The 14423-nt window shown below is 41.2% G+C and overlaps 1 protein-coding gene across 3 annotated transcripts in view; it reads right to left on the bottom strand.

Annotated features, from left to right (window-relative positions):
• The window catches only part of TMEM50B (transmembrane protein 50B), a 52247-nt gene extending 38740 nt beyond the window's left edge, over positions 1–13507 (bottom strand). For 2 of the 3 annotated variants that reach the window (XM_079101362.1, XM_079101363.1), the window contains exon 1: positions 13372–13507. The gene's annotated coding sequence lies outside the window, so the exon portion shown is untranslated. Of the gene's footprint in view, positions 1–12726; positions 13178–13371 lie in introns of those variants that run through there. The other variant, XM_079101364.1, reaches the window with a different exon arrangement.
• Positions 13508–14423: the final 916 nt, after the last annotated feature.

Below are 14423 nucleotides of genomic sequence, written 5' to 3'. Positions count from 1 at the left end.
ACCAGGTTTCTTGATTGGGTGTCCAGGGGCTGGTGAGAGATCATTAATCAAAACAGGGACTGGGGAACAGGGACTGAAATGGAATAAATCAAAATTTCATTCATGTATGATTTTATGAAAAGGAACCCAATTACTATGTATAACTATAATGCTGTAATCAAAGAAAAATCAGGGACTATTAAAAGGGAGAATGGGAGAAGAGAGTTAAACTGGGTGTGATAGAGTTGGTACAACTGAAAGACATGCAGTGTGGGGATGTACAGATGACAACTGAAATCTGAAAGAGTGGTTTAAGGCAGAGATAAAGATTAAAGTTCTCAGTAATAAGGCAGTACTCAGAGGCATGAGAGCAGCTAAGGTATCTCAAGGAGAAAAGGTAGAAGAGGACTGGGTTTCAAACCAGTGCTCACCTCTCATTATTTCCCATCTTCCTTGAATTACTATGTGTCTGGCATCAGACCAGATCTGCACAAACATTAAATCAGCATAAAACTGCTCTAGAGCGTGTTCTAGATATTTAGGCTGTCACCTATGGGCAAGGCCTGGGGTGGTGGCAGGGGTTGGGGTGGGGCAGAGGAATAAAGATTAATAAAACTTAGCTTCATCATAGAGATTTACATGCTAGAATAATAATCAGTTAACGTTTTTTAAAATTAAATTACAATTTTATCATTTAAAATTCTGTTACAAGGTTGGGGTTGTAGCTCAGTGATAGAGTCCTTGCCTAGCATGTGTAAGGCATTGGGTTCAATTCTCAGCACCATATATAAATAAATAAATTAAATAAAGGTCCATTGACAACTAAAAAAAATTTTTTATATCTTTTACAAAAAAATTAGTGTATTAATAAAACAGAAAAAATAATTCAAGATACTAGGTTTACACAGACAGAGCAAAACAAATTGAATCAAACAACAAAAATAACATCTTCCCATTACTACTATTTACCACCACCAGCACCAGCTCTTGGTGATCAGTTGCTTACAGAGGGCCAGGCTACTTCACTTAATTCTTGGAAATACTCTTTACAGGGACTATTACTTAGTCAGTTATTATTATTCTCACATTACTGAAAAGGTTTAGAGAATAGTTAGCTTGCCAAGGTCACAGAGTCAGCAAGGAGGAAAAGCAGGCTTTCCACTAAAGTTCACATCTGATGCCAAAATCTGTGTTCGTGACCATTCCACTCTACTGCTGTCCATTAGGACACAGTGTCACAGCATTTCTCTCATTTCAAATTTCATGGGGAGACAATTATTCTCTTGCTGTGATGAAGACAACAGAGAACAGAAACGAGAAGAGAAATATCCCCAATCTAAAGGAACACTGTGAGCATCTGGAAAGAGTGGAGAGCAGTCTGCAATGACCTTGCTGATTACTGCTGAATCAAACCTCACCCGTGGAGTCTGAAGGACACCGTTTTCTTCTTGAGTTAGCTATAAACCTAGTTTCTAAGCACTCACAATGTGAATGTTTTATAGGCCTTAAAATCTAACAACATGAATTATTCATAGATCTAAGTACTTTTTAAAAAGACATTTTACATATTTAATCTCAGGGAATACTTGCTTACCTCCTGAATTATAGATCACATAAAGTAAGAAAAAAATTAGTAAGCAACCCAATTTGTGTAAAAGATTTACATTGACAACCAAAGTAAGTTGGGCACAGTGGTGCATACCTATAATCCCAGCAGCTTGGGAGGCTAAGGCAGAAGGATGGGGGAGTTCAAAGCCAGCTTCAGCAACAGTGAGGCGCTAAGCAATTCAGTGAGACCCTCTCTAAACAGAAAATAAAAAGGGCTGAGAATGTGGCTCAGTGGTTAAGCACCCCTGGATTCAATCCCCAGTACCACATGTACACACACAAAAAGATTAGATCAGATGCAGTGGTGCACACCTGTAATCCCAGTGGTTTGGGAGGCTGACACAGGAGGACTGTGAGTTCAAAGTCAGCCTCAGCAAAAGCAAAGTGCTAAGCAACTCAGCGAGACACTGTCTCTAAATAAAATACAAAATAGGGCTGGGGTTGTGGCTCAGTGGTTGAGTGCCTCTGAGTTCAATCTTTGGTACCAAAAAAAAAAAACCAACCAAAGTAAAAGAATTAGTATGAATTTTTAAAGAGACTTTATTTTATAACTTCTCTCAGAAGTTTTTTTCATTTTTTTTTTCTTTTTTTAGTTGCAGGTGGACCCAATACCTTTATTTTATTTATTTGGTTCTGATGTTTGAACCCGTGCCTCATGCATGCTAAGCAAGCGCCCTACCACTGAGTCACAACCCCAGTCCAGAAGCATCTTTTTAAACAATTTTCAATTACTAAAAAATGTAGATTATTTGGTGATTCCTCCCCTCCACTGCCTCTCAATGAAGCTGATTTATAAATTTAAACATCCAGTCCCAGAATCACACATGCAACTGTCTGCTTGACATCTTGTCTGTCTCAAAATCATCTTAAAAATCAATGTGCCAAACTTGAGTTCAAATCTCTTCCAAACATGACTGTTCTCACTTCCCTACAATGAATGAATCACCATTCACTTGGTAATACAAGCTAGCTTCCTTGCTACTTCTTTCTCATCTCTAACATCCAACCTATCACCTGCTATGTCCTACATATTTCTGGAGTCTAACTTCTGTCCATCTTCATCACCACCCTGACCTATTCTTTCTCATTCATTCTATTACAATAGCCTCCCAACTGACCTAGCCACATCCACTGCTGCCCCCATCAATATGTTCTACCTATAGCAGCTGGAATGACCTTTTTTTTTTTTTGTCGATGCTGGGGATTGAACCCAAGGCCTTGTGCTTGCAAGGCAAGCACTCTACCAGCTGAGCTATATCTCCAGCCCTGGGATGACTTTTTATAAAACAATACAAATCTGGTATCTTTCTCCTGCTTAAAACATTTCATTGCCTTCTCATCTGTTTTAACCTAAAGACCAAACTCCATAGAACAACCTAATCCCTCCTCATAACAAATTCCCTCTTTCCTCTAGATAGTAACACTAGTTTCTCTTAGTGCCTCATAATTGCTAACTCAACCCATCTAAAACTCATGCCCTCTGTTTGATACCCTTCCATCCCCAGCTCATTGAATTAACCTCCTCATATGTAAATGACAGCTGAGTAGTCCATTTTCAACACAAATATCAGTTTTCCCTTCATCCACTCAACATTATTCAGGATGCCTACTACATGTCAGGCACTGTTCTGGGCACTTAAGATTCATCAATGAACAGACATAAAGCACTAGCTAGAAGGAACTTGTAAGTTGGGGGAAGGAGAAAGAGAAAACATAATAAATTATATATCATGTGAGCAGGTGGTAAACACCACTGGAATGAGAGAGCAGAGTAAGGGGGACTGGGTGTACAATGGTAGAGTGAACAGTTGAAATGCCAAATTGGCAGCCAAGGTAGGTCCCATTGAGAAGGTAACACCTGAGCCAAGACCTGAAGGTAAGGATGGAGTTAGTCATATCAAGATCTGACACAAAATAAAAGCCAGGGCAGGGGCCCTAAGGTCATAAGGCCTGGCTTTTCAAGGAAGGACAGGGAGGCCAGTGTGGCTGACATGAATCAATGAGAGGGGAAAGTATAAGAAAATGAGATCAGAGAGGTAACAGGGCAAGAGGCAGATCATTACAGAGCCTGGCAGGCCACTCTAAGAACTCTGGTTTTTACTGACTGAAATAAGGAGTAATAAGGTTCTGAGCAGAGAAATTACCTTTAAAATAATCCCTTTGGCTGTTGTGGAAGAACACTGTAGGGTTAAGAGAAAGACTCGTTAAGAGACTACTGAAATAATCCAAGTGAAAGAAGATATTGATTTCCATGACCTCCTGACTCTGTGAGAAGATGGACTCCCCTATCATTTCATTAATTTTATTATTTAATACCTATCTCCCCCGTGGAGAATAGCCCAACTCCATTATTGCTCACATATTTTTCCCAGAGCCTCGCACATAGAGCATACCTGACGTACAGAATATTGAATGACTGAGTCTATTAAAGCTTTCACAGGGTGAAATGCAATACATGTCTCATTATTCTATGACAGAAATAAAGTCAACTTTACACCTAAGCTTTTTAAACTAACAATTTAAATGTACAAGTATGATTTGTCGATTAAAAATGATAAATAAGCTGATGGCGAAAAGGCAAAAATCTAACAGGACAAGATCAACGTTGTATCATAGTATCCTATTACAATTCAACAAACTGATAAACTGGCTTAAATCCTTTTTCTGGCCTCAAATTTGGTTACTTAAATAAGTGAGTCTGTTTTTACATAAAAGAATTTTCCCTCAGCTGGTTAGGTGGCACATGTCTATAATTCCAGCAATTGGGGAAGCTGAGGCAAGAGGGTCACAAGTTCAAGGCTAACCTCAGCACCTTAGTGAGACAATCTCAAAATAAGAAAATAAAAGGGCTGGGAAAGTAGTTCAGTGGTAAACACCCCTGGGTTCAGTCCCCAGTACCTAATCATCATCATCATTATTAATAAACTGACCACTTACAGAAACTGGAAATAGGAGGGCTGGGGCTGTGGTTCAGTGGCAGAGCACTTGCCTAGCATGTGTGACACACTGGGTTCGACCCTTAGCACCATATAAAAATAAACAAATAAAATAAAGGCATTATGTACATCCACAACTACAAAAAAAAATTTTTTTAAGTAGAAATAAGAAACTTAAGTTTGGTGACAAAAAATTTTTGCTGTGACACTACACCCGAATACATAATTTCTTAAAATCATCCTCCCTACTTCCAAGTCTATGTTATCAGAATTTTCTCTCTAAAACAAACTGGATCATGCCATCCATGCAAAATTTGCAACAGCCTATAGGCTAAAGTCTAATAGAATACAGAGTACTTAACACTCTTCCCTTAATACACGTTCCTAATTCCCACTACTTTGACAGACCCTCTACTGCAAACATAAAGAAATGGTAGGGAGAAGACAAACAACATTTGTTGAATATCTACTTTTAGTGAGGCAAACTGCTTAGAGTACCTTATATACATAAATACATATTTTTAAAATGTATTTTACACACACACACACACACACACACACACACACACACACACAGCTCCCCTTCCTTGGAATGCCCCTTTCACTTCTTATCTACAGGCAAACTTCCAACTCAACCTGTAGGACTCATATCAAATTACAGGCATCATAACTTAAATGCTTTGATGGGTGGTTTTCTGAGGGGTCTTTGTTCATTTATTTTAAAAATTGTACATCCGTGATATTGCACAGCAATTATCTAGTGTGTATGCTCAACAAAGGGAACTCAAACACTGAGGGGAGAAAATGAACACGAGAAGCCCTGCTTCTAGTCCTGGCTCTGACATTTGCTAACTGTATAACCTGCCTTATCAGGGGTGCTCTGGACCAATTGTTCCCAGAGAGGCTCATGGACCAGTGTGCCAGGCTATCTTCACACTCATGTGCAGACTTTTAAGAGAAAGGAAAAAGTGAGGGGGTAACTGGAACTCACCCTTAAAAGCTCAGAAAGTCAGAATAAGAATAGAAACCCACATTTTTAAACTTCCCAATTTGGAAAATTCCCCTCACTAATAATCACTGCACCAAATTATCTCCAGGGTCCCTTCCATTGCTAAGACTCTAAGCATCAGTAACTCTCTGGTAATAAAGCAATCTCCAAGAACAATATGAGGTAGAAACTTCAAAGGATTTCATCATTAACTTCACCTGTCAAAAACATACTATTAACAAGTCAAGGGAAATGTTTAAACCTTGATTGATCATGGCTCAAAAAAAATTATTTTAAAGGCTGTCTTCAGTGCAGTCTTCAGTCAATGAGGGAAATCTGAGCACAGATCAGATATTAGAGGATATTACAGAACTATTTCATTGGATGTAATAATGTTAGAATTGTGACTTCGTAAAGAAAATGGCCTTGTTTATAGATCTATTGCTATGGTCTGCATGTTGGTATGCCCTCAAACTTCAAATATTAAAATCCTAACCCCCACCCAAGGTGATGGTATTGGGAGATGGGAGCCTTTGAGAGTGATAAGGTCATAAGGGTGAAGCCCTCATAATTGGAATTAGCATCCATAAAAAGAGACCCACCAAGAGATTCTTCAGGCTTCTACCATGTGAGGATACAATCAGAGGGCTTTGTCTATGAACCAGCCAGCCTTCACCTGACATCAAATCTGCCAGCACCTTGATCTTGGACTTCCCAGTCTTCTGAACTATGAAAAGTAAATTTGTTACTTGTAAGCTACCCAGTTCATGGTATTTGTTATAGCAGCCCAAATGGACTAAGTCAGAAAACTCATGCCAAAAAGTGGGGATGCTCCTGTAACAAATACTTAAATATGTGAAAGCAGCTTTGGAAATGGGTAAGGGGTAAGGGCTGAAAGTTTAGAGGTGCATGCTGGAAAAAGGCTACTTTGTCACAATGGACCATTCTGTGACTAGTGAAAGTGCAGAAGGAAGGGGAGTACTGTACTAGAGCCTCGATCTTCTGCAGTGAGGAAAGGGGTTACGAACAGAAGGTTGGCAGAAATAGGGACAATAAGGACCACTCTGTTGATGTCTCAGATAGAGATGAGAAACCTATCACGTGACAAAGAAGGAAAGGCAATCATTATTACAAAGTGTCAAAGAACTTGGTTAAATTATGTTTTTGTTTTAGTCTTTTCTGGAAGGTAAAGTTGTGAGCCATGAAATTGAGTATTTGGCCAAGAAAAATGTTATTTTGTGTTGTTTGAAACAGGTTCTCGCTATGTTGTCCAGGATGCCCTCAAACTTCTGGGCTCAAACATTCCTCCTGCTTCAGCCTCCTGAGTAGATGCAACTAAGGGTGCACGCTGGCTAAGGAAATTTCTAAGCAGCATTGACATTGTGACTTGGCTTCTCTTGAGTGCTTAGAAATATGCGAATTCAAAGATGACTTAATGATGGAACTGTTAACCAAAAAATAAGCAAACTTAAAAACTGTGAAAATTTTCTCAGCCTATCCATACAGGAAAAAATCAGAAAGCTTGCTCAGGAGAGAACAAGGGTGTGACCATTGCATAGCAGAACAGTCATCTCAGTGGAAGCCAGATGTTATGCACCAAGACATCAAGAAGAACCCCAAAAGTAAAAGAGAAATCATCAGAACTGCCACCCCATTATAGGCCCAGAGTTCAAAAGCCCTAGTAAGGAGTAAATCATGCATGCTCACAATGTCAGCAACATACTATTGAACGGTTAAGCCTAATAATAATAAACCAAATGTGGTAAAATATTAACAATGTCAAAGCTACTGTTCTTTCAGTAAACTTCTCCATTATGTTTCAATGTTTTGCTTTTTGTTTTTAATTTTTTTTCTTAGTTGTAGATAGATATAATATCCTCATTTTTATGTGATGCTGAGGATTGAACCCAGTGCCTCACATGTGCTAGGCATAGGCAAGCGCTCTACCGCTGAGCAACAACCCCAGCCCCTTGTTTTGTTTTGTTTTTTTCCTTTAAGAAGGTAGGGGGGAAAAAAAAATTTACTACAGGAATGCAGATGACTACCACACAACCCAAGAGCTGATCCGGCTATAGCAAAATTCTACTTTATTCACCAAGGATATCCTTCCTGGCTCCCTAGAAGGAGCCCTGCTTAGTCATCTTTGCATCCTCTGGAACTGCTTAGTAAATGCCTACTCTCCCAGTTCAGAGAAGTTGGCTCCTGGGTTCACAGTTTTTAACTCACGCAGGCAAAAGGGAATGCTACTGGCGAGCCACTACTGGGAAAGCAAAGTCATTAAGATGGAATTCAGAAAAGATCTACAGGAAGAATACTTCTAAGGGGCTCAAAGAAATGAATACCTTCAGGGAGCTAAAAGTATGATCCTTAGAGTTAACGCCAACCTGGGCTCACTGCTGCCCTCAGCCTCTTCCCTGCTGTGCCTACTTGGACAGTTCATTCACCCACTCCATTCTTCCTGGACTAGCTATGTAACAGGAACTGTTCAAGCTTCAAACTTTCCTAGGCTATGGTCTTCTGGTATGTAAACAGGAGTTATGGCCACATGTCCTTCAGAAAGTGAGAATTAATGAGGACAGAGTGCACATGTGGGCACTGAATCCTGTCAGTCAACCACAAAGAAAACATACATACATATGACTGCTTCGTAGAGGGCATTCTGTTCTTGACAGCACCAACAGAACTCTCAAGAAAAACCTGTACTGGGGCTGGGGTTGTACGTCAGTGGCAGAGCTCTTGCCTAGCTCGTGTGAGGCACTGGATTGGATCCTTAGCACCAGATAAAAATAAGCAAGTAAAATAAAGGCATTCTGTCCATCTACAACTACCAAAAAAATAAAAAAAAAGAAAAAAAAAAGAAAAAAGAAAAACCTGTACTGTTCTGGTTGAAGATGGTATCTCATTTTTGCTCCCTCCTGAAACCCCACTAAAACTACAAAACTGAATTAAAAAAAAAAAAAAAAAAAAAAATCAACCCTTGCTGGCACAGTGGTACACACCTGTAATCCTAGCAACTCAGGAGGCCGAGGCAAAAGGATCACAAGTTTGAGGCCAGCCTCAGCAACTTGGCAACTTTCCCTTCTCTCCTTATGGGGTTGGCAACTACTCCTTCCACACCCTGACAAGTGTGTGGTTTTTTCTTATTTCTTGTATTCTGGCCTGGGAAATAACAAATTCAACAGACAATGCACACACCACACTGAATATTAAATTTATATGCTAAATGGAAGCAATCTCAGTCTCTGTCTGCTCAGGAGACTAGCAGCAAGATCCTCTCTCTCCATCCAGCCAAGGAAATGCTTCCCTGGAGAATGTGAAAAGCTTAAGAAACATGGTATAAAAATACTGGTAACAGGGCTCCCTCTAACCTGTGACCCAGTCAAATCAGATCACTGCAGTGAAACTCACAGCTGAAAAGCCTCATCTACTCCCTCAGTTGTCCCCTATTTTCATTCATATACAGAGTCAAGAATTACTCTGCACCTAAGGATACTTTCAATATGTGAGACAGGCAGAGGGAAAAAGCAGCTTGGGAGTCAGGGGCTATCACAGGCCTGTAATCCCAGCTACTCAGGAGCCTGAGGTAGGAGGATGGCAAATTCAAGACCAACCTGGGTAACTTAGAGACCCTGTCTCAAAATAAAAATAAATAAATGAAATTCTAGCAGCTTTGGAGGCTGAGGCAGGAGGATACAAATTCAAAGCCAGTCTCAGCAACTCAGTAAGGCCCTAAGCAACTTAGCAAGACTGTCTCAAAATGAAAAATAAAAAGGGCTAGGGATGTGGCTCAGTGGTTAAGTGCCCCAGGTTCAATCCCTGGTAACAAAAATAAATAAATAAATAAATAGATAGATAGATAGGACTAGGGATGTAGCTCAATGATAAAGAGCCCCTGGGATCAATATCACCCCAGTAATGATTTAAAAAAAAAAAACAAAAAAAACACATCATGCAGAAAAAGAAAACTTAAATCACTCTAACCTCAGGGGAAAAAAAAACCAGAATGTTGTCCTAAGAAACATTAAGACTGAAAAAAATAACCTTTGGAATTTAAAAACAAGGCAGTGGAAACTTTTTTAAAAATCCAAATAGGAGGATAGAAAATAAGAGGTAAATACAGCAGTAAGTAGAGAAAAAAAAAAAGACAGAAAACAAGTTTAGAAATTAGGAGACCATTACAAAGAGTTCATATATAAGTGACAAAGTGTTTCCAAAGAGAAAAAAGAAAGGGAAAAAATAATCAACAAAATATTTCAAGAATGTTTACCAAGAAGAGGTGGACTTATATTTCCAATATTTGCAGGGCCCATTGAATACCATGTCTAATGGATGAAAAGAGACGTACACATTATTTTAAATTTCAAAACACAGACACCAAAATGTGGATCCTATGGAGTAAAAAGAGGAAAAATAAAAACCAAAATGAGTCACAAAGGATTAAGGAATAATAATGGCTTGGAATTCTCAACAGCAACCTAAAAGCAATATTACAACCAAGCAATAACTTCAAAACTCTAAAGGAAAATAACTTCCACCAAAAATCCTTATACCAGTCAAAATACCAATCAAGTATGAGGATAGATCAAAACATATTCAGCCATGCGAAGGTGCCAAAATAAATAACTCTTCTTGTCAAGATGCTGGTGGAATTTGAGCTCCACTAGAGATAATAAATCAATAAAATAAATAAATAAATAAAATTTAAAAATACAGGACATAGGAAAGACCCAACACAAGAGGGCTAAAGAGAATCCAGCTGTGCCTCAGAGTCAGAAGATAACCAGGTCAGATTGAAGGAGTTTAATGTCCTGGCTGCTCTGGCAGCTTTTAACCTGAGGACTGAATGCCCCTGAACATGGCCCAAATTCCTATCTGTACTGGGCAGGGTTGGCTTGATCTTGAGCACATGCTATGCAGTTCCTCCTCTCTGGTGGCCTGCAACCTGCACCAGCAGTAGCCACTGATGCAGGTAGACCAAGGTGAGCTACAAAACAGAAATGCAGAGCAGACTACTCCCTCTGTTGTCCTTCCAATACCTGGTCCACACTAGAGCCCTCCAGATACTCTGATGGGAGTGAACTCTATTTCCCAGGACTCCCTCATATTTCCACCCCCAACTCCCTCCGAAAGTGTCCTTATATCCATGAAGCTAAAGCCATTCTGTTCAGCTCATTCTTTTCTTTCATCTAAGAATAACAGTACTATTCCCTCCTTACACAGTCAAGTTTGAATTTATGATTATAAAACAAAAATTTAACCCCCAATTTAGGGAGCGCTACCATTTTCTAATAAGCCTGATTGGACTTCATTTGTACTCTGGGAGATGAAACTTCGTTATCACAGTTATTTGAAGAACAATCCACTATTAATAAATCACTTTAACCTCCCTGCAGAAGTTAATCAGGTATTATGATTTTATGGCCTGGTAGAGAAAATTGATCCCAAAATATTGTTGCCCTGTAGAACATTAACCTGTTATATCTAATGGAGCAATTTTACAGGCATTCCTTTCTCAAGGGACTAAGTATTTATTCCTTTAATCCTCTTGAAATCAGCTCTTTAACTCTTAGTAACAGCTAAATTAAACTTTGAAACATGCCATAATATGAGAGTTTTTAACACTACTCATTCAAAACTAAACATACTATTTAGGATACAAGAATGTGTGCATGTGCATTTTGTGTGTGCATATATACATATATGCACATTTATGTGCATTTACATATATGTACATATATATGTAAAGTTTATATTAAAACACAAGAAAGATTAACATAAAAATCAGGGTAGAGGTAGTAGATACAATGGTGATCAGTGCAAAAGTGTTTTTGTAATTATATATATGTTCTATATACATTTTAGTACTTGAAATACATTTTCCACTAAACAAATGTATTTTTTAAAAGAACAAATACTTCTGTTATTGTTGGCAAGACAAGAGAACTGCCACAGGATGCATTTACACAAAATGTCAGTTCATATTTTCCCTCCCTGAAAGACCCCTCTCTTCACTCCTGTCAAGCTGATCAAATGAAGTAATATAACCTTACTGTCACACCTGTCAGTGTTAACAAGGTTAATAAATTTGCCATTATTTAACACAGTACTCAAAATTTTTTCAGATGCAGTCTCTAAATATAAAAGAACACAGATTCTAAGAAATGCATTTAACTCACATACACTTAGCAACTGTTTAAATTATAAAACCTTGAAAGTTATTAAAAGGTTCCTTCAGAAATAAATCATACCAAAAAGTACAATAATCAGTTTACATTATCTACTTGAAACATCCTACAATGCCAGAAGGATTTAGCCGTTAGGCTTCTAATGGCTAAAACACAAAAACAACCAAAACATCCATGAATTAGAGACCAAAAATTTTTTAAAAAATTAGAGTATATCTAAACAGTGATATATTACGCAGCATTTAAAAAATAAGGTAGGTGGAATTGGGGGTTATGAAGGGTGAATTCTTATTTGATATACTTCTATGCTGTTTGAAATTTTAATTTATACTTAAATATTAAGTAAGTTAATATGTATGTAATGTTTAAATTGTTTTACACCTCAAAGTCAATGTTATTTTAAAAAGCAAATAAGGATAAAATAAAGTAAATTCTTTAATTGGACCCCAGAAGAGATTGGCAGTTAAGGCTGCTACAATTCTAGATGGTATAAGAGGAATGGAGAGGTGGGGAGGGTGTGTCTCTGGAGGTGGAAAAACACATCCTCACGCTGCTCTAATTAAACCTGCTTTTCCTGTGCATCAATGTTCAATATAACTTTTGGTTTTCATTTTGAGATCTAGAAGTCTCTCAACCCTATGGTCAGCTGAAATGATCAATGTTTGAAACTTACTCAGGTTTGAAAGATAAGACAAATAAGGAATCGATGATGAAAAAGGATGACAAGCCGGACAGTAAAAGTCTCTGGAACTGTCCAGAAAAGGGATTTCCCGTACAAGTAGAGTTAAGAGTTTGAGAGAAGAGGTGGGACTCCCCGAAAGGGATTTGTGTTTTGAGAGAGAGAATGCTGATACAGTTGGAGGCTTGAATTTCCGCGCTCCCCCTCCCAGCAGGGAAAAGGCGAGCGCTGTCCATCTCACTGCTTTGGTGCAATATATCACAAAAGGTGAAATCTTCACCTTTCAGGTTTAAGTACCTTCCAGGGGTTACCTCGGAAGCCAACTTCTGGTTAAAAACCAAATGGCCTTACCCACGACTACCACTGCCACAGTGACAATGCTCTGCTGCCACCTCTCCAAAAGGACACAACACTTATGATTAATTCCCGAAGGACTTTTGATCCTCTTGCATTTCTCCTCTCCATCTCCGCACTTGCCTGGCGTACTGATGGAGTCAGGAAAGGGCTCCAAACACCGACGGATTTCTAGCAACGGTTCAGAGCAGACGGGAGGGGAAAGAAGGGCTTGAGTCGCCCCCGGACACTCGTCCTGCCGTGGAGGGCTCGCGGCCACGGCCGCAGCCCTAGATGGTTCTTCCCCGGCCCATCCCCTGAGAAGCTGGAAGGCAGGAGGTGGACCCCTTTCCGATTCTCTCTAGAAAGGCGACCGGTCGGTGAGATTACGCGGCGGAGCGGCCTGCCCCGGCGACAGGGCCACGGTCAGCTGGAGAGGACGCTGACGGGACAAGAGGGGGCGACCAAGGCCCCGCCCCGCAGGCTCGCGGGCGCTCCGCTGGCCCGACCCAGCCTGCCGCGGGCTCCGGGAACACTGGGCCGGGCGGCGCCACGGCATCTCGCAGGCCGGGCCGCGGGGGAACCTCCCCACGCCCGGGCAGCAGGCGTGAGTGAGCTCCCTCGCACCCCTCCAGACGCCCGAGACCTGCCAACCGCACTCACCCAGCTTCCTCCGACCACCACGCCGACCCCAGGCGCGCGCGCGGGCTAGAAGAGGTTGCGCCGCCGCAGCGGAGCCGGCGTCCTCCCGCTCCACCTCAGCCCCGGGAGCCGGGAGCTTGCGGCGGGCGGGAGGGGTAGGCGCCGGTGGGGCGGAGCGAGGCGCCGTGCGCACCGCAGTGACCAATCAGCGCGCAGCAAGTGGACTGTCGTGGGCGGAGCAAGATCCGAGAGGCGGAGCAGGACGCTACGGGGCGGAGAAAGGGCGTTGGTGGGGCGCGGCAGGGCGCCGTGCGCACCAGCGACCAATCGGCGTGCAGTAAGTGGCCGGCCTGGGCGGGATGGGGCGGACTCTGAGAGGCCGGGCAGGACTCCTGCCAGCCGGGTGGAAACGTTGCTCCTAGAGGGACTCAGAGAGCCGTGGTCCAGGCCCGGTGCCTTACCGTTTGTGGAAGTGTAGACCAAAGTGTATAGCATCTGTGAGATCACAGAGGAGCCCGAGTCTACAGGACAAGGTCTTCCTTTGCATATTGGCCCTCGAGCTCTGTCCGCCCAGGTGCCCAGAGTAGGGCACGTGCTCCAAAAGGGTTCTCAGAAACTGAAGGGTTTTAGCGATTCCCTTTTCTAATCCCCGCCATTCAAAACTGGAGACCTAAACCTGGCGCGGTGATGCACACCTGGAATACCCCCAGCGACTCAGAAGGTTGAAGAGGGAGAATCACAAGTTCTGCAATTTAGAGAGACCCTGTCTCAAAATAAATAAAAAGAACAGGGGATGTAGCTCAGTGGTAAAGCACGCGTAGGATAATCCCCAGAAACAAACAAAACAAAACATAACACCCCAGCTCTTGGAAGGTGAAGTTACCTGTCCAAGGATACTCAACTAATACTGGTTACCAGCGCAATACAACTAGTCTTCTGATAGCACGCCAGTCTGACAATGTTTTTTAATTGTTTTTGTTTCCTTGTGCAGGGAATCCGGCAGCTACCTTAGCACTTTCTGACAGTTCTTTTTCTATCCACCCACCCAGGTTTTTAGCTTTCTTGTAAGTCAA

Source organism: Sciurus vulgaris (assembly GCF_902686455.1).
Source record: "Sciurus vulgaris genome assembly, chromosome: 10".
In the NCBI taxonomy this organism is placed as follows: domain Eukaryota; kingdom Metazoa; phylum Chordata; class Mammalia; order Rodentia; family Sciuridae; genus Sciurus; species Sciurus vulgaris.
The sequence above is the reverse complement of the archived record's forward strand: the minus strand, read 5'-3'. Positions and strand labels throughout refer to the sequence as shown.